Source organism: Erythrolamprus reginae, chromosome 1, assembly GCF_031021105.1.
Source record: "Erythrolamprus reginae isolate rEryReg1 chromosome 1, rEryReg1.hap1, whole genome shotgun sequence".
In the NCBI taxonomy this organism is placed as follows: Eukaryota; Metazoa; Chordata; class Lepidosauria; order Squamata; family Dipsadidae; genus Erythrolamprus; species Erythrolamprus reginae.
The window spans coordinates 356,730,486-356,739,490 of NC_091950.1; the positions used below are offsets into that span (position 1 = coordinate 356,730,486).

Consider the following 9,005-nt stretch of genomic DNA (forward strand, 5'->3'; position numbering starts at 1 on the left):
ATCCCTGCTCTAGGACTCCAAGATCACTTTTACAGTTACTGTATTGAACCAGGTTCCATCTATTCTATACCTGTGCATTTGGCTTTTCTTGCCTAAGTGTAAAACCTTGCATTTTTCTATGTTGAATTTCATTTTGTAAGATGATTTAAGTCTGTCGAGATCTTTCTGGATCTTGAGCCTATTTTCTATATGTTGGCTATTCCTGCCAGTTTGGCATCATCTGCAAATTTGCCGAGTTTCCCTAATTTGTTTATGAAGATATGGAATTTTATTTGCATGAGGGTAACTGAAATTTACGTGGATTTTCAGATGTGCATGAAAGTGAATTTTTGGAGAGGTAGATGAGAAGGCAGTGCCTAGTTTGCCAAAGCATTGCTTTAGTTTAGCTCATGATGGATGCTTGGTCCTTAAAAAATTAGCCCTGATTAAATGCAGTCTGTGATTCCAAAAAGATTCCACCTGCATACAAATATTGATGGGTCCAAGTAAGGATTGAAAAACTTTTGGTATTTTCCTGTCATAACTTTTCCCCAGCGTGCAATGTGTGGCTAATGCATTTATCAGCACAACCCCTACTAGCCTGAAGTTTGCAGCCCTGATTATAGGTTTACAAGCTAAAATGCATTTAGCTCTTGGGGGCTATTTACAAGACATTATTTCACAGGGGCTCTGTACCTATCCTGGTAGAAGCCTCATGTTAAATGAGGGAGTAACATTTATTCAGGAGGACAAAGGCAGGGCTTTTATGGAAGGCCTTTGTAATTCGCACAATTTTGATTTCAAAACAGAATTATTTCTCTCCCCCCCAACCCCCTACTTTTCTCTAGATTAACTGAGAACAAAGGTTAAGAAAAAAGGAGTACCGAGTAAGATGAGATGCACAGGAAATTGTGCTCTATGCCTGCCACACCAGTCACTTCATAGGGTACATACTTTCTCAGTCACCTGGTTTGCTGTCTCTAAGGGACTTTTCAGTGTTCCACTGATTTATTTTTTTATTTAATTGGATTTGTATGCCGCCCCTCTCTGAGGACTTGGGGCGGCTGACAGCATATACAAAAAACAGAACAATAATATACAGTAATACCTCGTCTTACGAACTTAATTGGTTCTGGAAGTAGCTTCGTGAGGCAAAAAGTTCGTAAGACAAAACATTGTTTCCCATAGGAAACAATGTAAAAGTGATTAATGCGTGCAAAAAGGAAAAAAATCACAAAATGGTACTCCACTGGGCGCCGCCGCCCAGCTGTCACCTTTTAAAACAGCTGGGGGGGCTTCTTGGCGTTCTCCTAAACCCAAATCTGAACCCAAACTTTTCGGGTTCGGGTGGCTGCCGAGAAGTGCCGCCACCCGGCTATCACCTTCTGAAACAGCTGGGGGGCTTCTCGGAGTTCTCCCGAATGCTGAACCCGTATATTCAAGTTCGGGAGGCCGCCAAGAAGTGCCGCCGCCCGGCTGTCACCTTCTGAAACAGCCGGGGGGCTTTTCGGCGTTCTCCCGAACGCCGAACCCGGTCAGACATCTTCGTGACGTCAAAGCTCCGCCCATGGAATTCCCTATTGGGATTCCCCACCTCCTTTCCAGCCTCCAGATCGGCTGAAAACACTGCTGCCGATCGCAAAAAAGGCGCTCCGCCGAGCGGCGCCACCCAGCTATAACCTTCTAAAACAGCCGGGTGCTTCTTGGCGGCCTCCGGAACCCGAACCCGAACCTGAACTTCTGGGTTCGGCGTTCGGGAGAACGCCGAGAAATCCCCCGGCTGTTTCAGAAGGTGACAGCCGGGCAGCGGCGCTTCTCGGCGGCCTCCCGAGCCCAAACCCGAAAAGTTCGGGTTCAGGAGAATGCCGAGAAGCCCCCCAGCTGTTTTAAAGGGTGACAGCCGGGCGGTGGCGCCCAGCGGAGTGCCATTTTGCGATCTGCGGTGGGTTCATAAGCCGAAAAAAGTTCGTAAGAAGAGGCAAAGAATTTCCGAACCCCGGGTTCGTATCACGAGGGGTTCGTATCACGAGGGGTTCGTATCATGAGGGGTTCGTATCACGAGGGGTTCGTATCACGAGGGGTTCGTATCACGAGGTACCACTGTAAATCCAATTAATACTACATTAAAAACAACCATTAAATTCTATTAAAAGAAGGTAAAAAAAACCCTATGAAACCAATCATTTAACACTTGAATGATTGAAACATTCATTGATCAGGGGAAGATCTAAGAATCCCAAGCCTGGTGGCAAAGATGAGTTTTTAAGCTCTTTTGGAAGGCAAGGAGGGTGGGAGCAGTGCGAATCTCTGGGGGGAGCTGATTCCAGAGGGACAGGGCCCCCACAGAGAAGGCTCTTCCCCTAGGTCCCGCCAGCCGACACTGTTTGGTTGACAGGACCCTAAGGAGGCCAACTCTGTGGGACCTCACTAGTCACTGGGATTTGTGCGGCAGAAGGCGGTCTCGGAGATAATTTGGTCCTATGCCATGAAGGGCTTTATAAAACTTTATTAAACTGTGATTAATAGAAAAGTTCAGAGATGCCATTTTCTCAGTCTATGTGTGCATGTATACAAATATTGGGGATTTGTATACATGCACACATGTATGGTTAGTATCACCAGTAAACTGATGATATCCAATTATATAGCTCTACCCCTGGCAAATTAAGGTATGCTTTTGATGTTTTACCCCAGTTTCTGGCAGCAGTAGGGAACTGGGTGAAAACAACTGGCAAGACTAAGTGGTTCTGGGTTTGGGGTCCTGCCAATTCTTGGGCTATGCCATCTTTGTCTGGAATGGACCAATTACATAACGTGGGATTCCTCCTAGATTTTTGACTCCTGTTTGAAGAGTAGGTGACAGGATTGGTTAGGAAGGCCATTGCACAATTTAGTGTTGTGCATCAATTGCACCCCCTTTCTGGATTGGGAGACTCTGCTCATGATCACTTATGCTGTAGTCTTCTGCCTGATGGGCTATGGGGATGTTGAATGCTTCTCTGGAAGAATATCCAGAAGCTTCAGCTGATTTATAATGCATACCCACAGAGAAGTACATGTTACATCTTTGCCTCACAGGCTGCATTTCTTACCAGTTTGCTCCCAGGTCCAATTGAAGGTGCTGCTTTTGATCTTTAAAGCCCTTCATGCCTTGGGGCTAGACTGTTTGAAGGATTGTTGCGGCCCTATCTGGACTCGGGACTCATTGCTCACAGTCACTCATGCCCTTATCACCTCGAGGTTCGATTACTGTAATGCTCTCTACATGGGACTACCTTTGAAAAGTGTTCGGAAACTTCAGATCATGCAGAATGCAGCTGCAAGAGCAATCATGGGCTTTCCTAAATATGCCCATGTTATACCAACAATCTGCAGTCTGCGTTGGTTGCCGATCAATTTCCGGTCACAATTCAAAGTATTGGTTATGACCTATACAGCCCTTCATGGCATTGGACCAGAATATCTCTGGGACCGCCTTCCGCCGCATGAATCCCAGCAACCGGTTAGGTCCCATAGAGTTGGCCTTCTCCGGGTCCTGTCGAGTAAACAATGTCGTTTGGCGGGACCCAGAAGAAAAGCCTTCTCTGTGGTGGCCCCAACCCTCTGAAACCAGCTCCCCCCCGGAGATCAGAACTGCCCCCACCCTCCTTGCCTTTCGTAAAGTTCTTAAGACCAATCTCTGCCGTCAGGCATGGGGGAACTGAGACATCTCCCCCGGGCCTATACAGTTTATACATGGTATTTTTGTGTGCATGCTTGCTTTTAATAATGCGGGTTTTAGTGTTTACATTGTCTTTGTTATTGTTGTGAGCCGCCCCGAGTCTATGGAGAGGGGCGGCATACAAATCTAATTAATAATAATAATAATAATAATAATAATAATAATAATAATAATAATAATAATAATCCCTTTGCCCCAATAACATCAGGGCTGGCAGAAGAAATATGTTGCATATTGCATCTGTAACGGAGTTATATTTGATGGGAGCCAGGAGACAAGCCATGGTATCAATGCTGTGAACATCATTCCCCTTTAAGATGAAACAAACCCTATCTCTCCCAACTTTCTGAACTGGAAAGAAAGAAAGGAAGGAAGGAAGGAAGGAAGGAAGGAAGGAAGGAAGGAAGGAAGGAAGGAAGGAAGGAAGGACCAGGAGGCTCTTTGCACAGTCACTCAGGTCCTCATCACCTCCCATCTTGATTATTGCAATGCGCTCTACATGGGGCTACCCCTGAAAAGTGTTCGGAGACTGCAAATAGTCCAGAATGCAGCTGCGAGAGCTGTTATGGGTGTACCGAGGTACACCCATATAATGTCTTTGCTCCGCAAGCTGCACTGGTTTCCTATTAGTCTCCAGGCACAATTTAAGGTGTTGGTTATTACCTATAAAGCCCTACATGGCTCAGGGGCAGACTATTTATGGGACCGTCTCCTGCCGCATACCACCCAGGGACCAATAAGAGCCCACAGAGTTGGCCTCCTCTGGGTTCTGTCGACTAAGCAATGCAGGTTGGCGGGACCACAGGGGAGAGCCTTCTCTGTGACCACCCCGGCTCTATGGAACCAACGTCCCTCCGATATCTGTACTGCTCCCACCCTGCTGGCCTTTCGCAAAGTGAAAGACCTGGCTTTGCCTAGGGGCCATAAATTCACAGCTTGATGGCCAACTGTAAGAATGGTGTGTATGCACATGAGTGTGATTTTCTTTTATAATAACTTTTTATGGGTTTTTTTTAATTTGTTATGTTTTAACTTTAGCTAACTGTTCGGTTTCTTTTACTATTCTGTATTTATTTTTTAATTGTACTTATATTGTTGTTGTAAGCCGCCCTGAGTCCTTTGGGATTGGGCGGCATAGAAGTCGAATAAATAAATAAACAAGGAAGGAAAAAGAAGGAAGGAACGAACGGAGGGAGGGAGGGAAGCTTGTTTATTCATTCATTCATTCATGCATGCATGCATGCATGCATGCATGCGTGCATTATATTTTTTAAATGTCGCCCTTCTCCTTAGAATCAAGGTGGCTTACAACATGTTAGCAATAGCACTTTTTAACAGAGCCAGCACATTGCCCCCACAATCTGGGTCCTCATTTTATCCACCTTGGAAGGATGGACGGCTGAGTCAACCTTGAACTGGTGGTGAGATTTGAACCACTGACCTGCAGATCTAGCAGTCAGCTTTAGTGGCCTGCAATACTGCACTCTACCCACTGCGCCACCTCGGCTCTTTGCATTGCAACAATCATAGGTGCAACCTGATTCCAAGCACTCAGATCATGCGCATGTGACTGTGAAGGTGCTGGGACTGAGCACAAGTCATAAATGCCACAAGTTCAATGCTGCTGTATCTTTGTGCACATGTTGTTGAGCATGGTTGTTAAATGTGTATAAGGAAGAAAACGGTACTGGTTAACGATCACAGTAATGTCGTTCATATGCCTGCGTTTTTGCCATGGATCATTTTCAATTAAGAGAATGCTTAAAGTGAGATCAGACATTCTATCACTCCAGCTACTGGAATCATAGTCAGAAAAAAAGAGAGAAAAGAGAATTTTTTGTTCTGTGGTCAAGGAAGAGTTAAGTCTTGTTGGGAAGGCCTCGGCCTGCCTGAAGCACCAAGAATTATAGAGTTGGAAAGGGGCACAGAGTCCAAATCTAAATCCCTGCTCAGTGAAGAATCCAATTTAAAGCCTCCCCAATAGATGGCTGTCTAGCCTGTAGCTGTTGACTCTCACCACCTCACTGAATAATTGGTTCCACTGTCCAACTGCTCTTACTGTTAGAAGCAGAGGGCCCCCCTAAATATGCTTTCTTGCACTCTTGATTGATTGAAAGAGCAAATCTTGGCAGGAAAGGGGAGTTCTTGTTAGTCCTTTCTGCTAAGATTGCTGCTTGCATGCAGAGATGCTATGCCTCAATTTTATTTGTACTAAATTAGGACTTTTAGGAGTTTTCTTGGTGGAGAATAAAAATTTCCAATTTCTGAAAGCTCGTAGTGGTGAACAATTTCCATGATGCAATTAGATGGCTGGACTTTTATCCCTTTTCACATACACAAAGGACTACAAGAGTTTACAGTGAGAGCTAAAAGGGGGTCAAGGGCACTCGCGTTCTGAATCTAATATCCCTGCACACATGGGCTGAATGTCTGAAGAGGCACCTGGAGATATGAAAGAGCTTGAACTTATCTAATTGAGAACTTTACCTATTGAACAAAGAGGAACTGGAGGGTGAAGTGTCAAGGTAAGATGCCACACTCCATTCAAAGGCTGAAATAATGCTGTCAGCTCTGTGCTAATTTTTTACGGTGCATTTAAAAGGAACTGCATCTATCCCATTGTGTCTTGTATGCTTCTTTTGCTTCCAATTAGTAAAAGTATCGGCAATCGAAAATGTTCTCATGAAAGAATGGTTAAATATGTGTATTTAGGCTTCCTTCAACTGAGGTTTCAGGAAAGATTTCCAATAGCTTAGCATGCTTAGGGTCAACAATCAAGCCACACATGGAAGAAGGAACAGATACTATTGCGATCTGAAGAATATGTTCCATGTACACACTTATGCCCATAGAACACCCAAACTATATTTGTACCAAATGTAAATTAATCGTGACAGAGGTCTTGACAGCTGTCAGCCTTGATAGCTTCAAGGCAGGATGAGACACAATACTAGGACGAGGGGGCACTCCCTAAAGCTCATAGGTAAGAAAGCAAGGACAAATAAAGGGAAATATTTCTTCCCCCAGAGGGTCGTTGGTTTATGGAATTCACTTCCAGAAGAGGTCGTGACAGCTGTCAGCCTTAATAGCTTCAAGGCAGGATTAGACAGATTCATGGATGCCAAGTGTATCGGTGGTTATTGAAATGGATCTCCATGTGCCGCCCCTATGTTGGTTGAGGCAGGCAGGATTCCCTTGAGTACCATTTGTTGGGGGTCAATGGAAAGGGAGGGTCTTGCCTTCTCTTTCTGCTCAAGATCCCCATGGACAATTGGTGGGCCACTGTGTGACACAGAATGCTGGACTCGATGGACTTTGGCCTGTTTCAGCATGGCTCTTCTTATATTCTTATGTTCTTAATCAAATTACTAGAAGAAAAAGTAAAAGGCCTAGAGCCATGATAGCAAACCTATGGGAGCCATACTTGAGGGCATGTGCAATGTTGCCCAGTGTCAGCTCCAGCGCAGTTGCGCAGGCTGGCCAGCTGATTTTTGGCCTTGTGGAAGGCTGTTTTGCCCTCTGGACGCTTTAGAGAACATCCATGAACCCTGAAGTGCAAAAAAAAAATGCCCAATGGACAAAGCGGAAATATGGAAAAATTGACTTCTGGTTTTCCCATTGTACTGTTTTTTGCACTTTGGGGCTTCTGGAAGCTTTTTTGAACCTTCTGGAGTCCATTTTTCCAAACTTCCTGTTTGCCCATTTTTTTTCACCATCGCAGGCTTCAGTGAGGCCTATGCTAAGGTGACCAGACATCCCGTTTTAAAAAAATCAGGACTTTTTAAAAATACCGCAGGACGCGGGACAAATTGCTCAAAAGCGGGACTGTCCCGCCAAAAGCGGGACATGTGGTCACTTTAGCTTATGCGCATGCGCAGGGATGGGAGCAGGGATGAGCTACTGCCAGGACGGGGGGGAATGCAGTGGGGTAGCTCCACCCCAGAGCATCCAATTTGCACTGAAAGATGTTGAAAGAAAATTCAGGGCGTCCTGCATAAGCCACGCCCACAGTGTGGTAGTAAAAATTCTGGTAGCCCTTCACTGGATGGGAGGATTATGTGCATGTGCAGGTGCAGCATGGGGGTGTGCATGCATGGGGGGAAGGAAGGGGTGTGTGCACATGCATTCATGCTAGCTCACACACACCCTTTTGGCATGCAAACCAAAAAAAGCTTTGCCATCACTGGCCTAGAAGAAATGCTAATCACTCTGAATGTCAACCAACAAAATGAAACACCCCACCCCAACCTTGCAAAAGGAATATGCACAAATTGAACATAAAAGTGACCAAGCAACTTCTAAAAGAGTTGACCCCTTTAGAGGAAGAAAACAGATGGAAACATGTCACTCATAGAACCCCCCCCACACACAAACTTAGTGCTGATGCAGCCCCACTGGTGCTAAGCAATTGATAAAATAGACTCCTAATAGAAGAAAACAAGCAGACACATAGAAAAGAAGCACCATCAAATGTCCCTAATAAAGTAGCACCATCAAATGGTGCTGTGATGGATTAAAAAACATCCTCAAGGGAAAAAAAGGTGAGTTGGTGATAGGAGATTCAATTCTCAAGGGAACTGAACTTGCCGTTTGCATTAAGAGACTGGAAACTAAAACATATGAAGAACAGGTACGGAACTGGGCATGGCCAGAAGTGACACGATAGCAGTGTTCCAATATTTGAAGGGCTACCACAGAGAGGAGGGGATCAAACTATTTTCTAAAGCATCTAAAGGCCAGACAAGGAATAATGGATGGAAACTGATCACCCTGGAAATAAGGAGGAACTTTCTGACTGTGAGAACGATCAACCAGTGGAATAGCTTGCCTTCAAAAGTTGTGGGAGCTTAAACACTTTAGACTTTCAAGGAAAGACTGGAGTCCCATTTGTCGGTAATTGTTGTGATTCCGTCTGAGGCCCCTCAGGGAACGGCTGACCCTCTGCCGGCTCTCTGCTCAGAGGGGGAGGATGAGGAACAGGGAACGGCTGACCCTCTGCCGGCTCTCTGCTCAGGGGGGGGGAGGATGAGGAACAGGAGGGAGAGGAGGAGGAGGTTCAGGCAGACGAGGAGGAGGAATTTCAGCCCGAGGGGGAGCTCTCCCCAGCAAGCAGCCTGGATTCTTTAGATGACCAGGCACAAGGAATAATAGATTTCCGGCAGAGAAGGGCAATCCAACGAAGGGGACAATTAGCCAGGTACTTCAAGCACTGAATGGGCAACAGCTGGGTTTGGGTGTGGTGCTCTCCGGAAAGGCTAAAAAGGCAGACCCACCCTTCCTGGTTTGTGGAGAATTATCTTTGGGA

The 9,005-nt window shown here is 45.6% G+C and overlaps 1 protein-coding gene across 1 annotated transcript in view; it reads right to left on the reverse strand.

Annotated features, from left to right (window-relative positions):
* The window catches only part of GALNT14 (polypeptide N-acetylgalactosaminyltransferase 14), a 414,445-nt gene that overhangs the window by 52,410 nt on the left and 353,030 nt on the right, over positions 1-9,005 (reverse strand). The gene's annotated exons all lie outside the window — the stretch shown is intronic.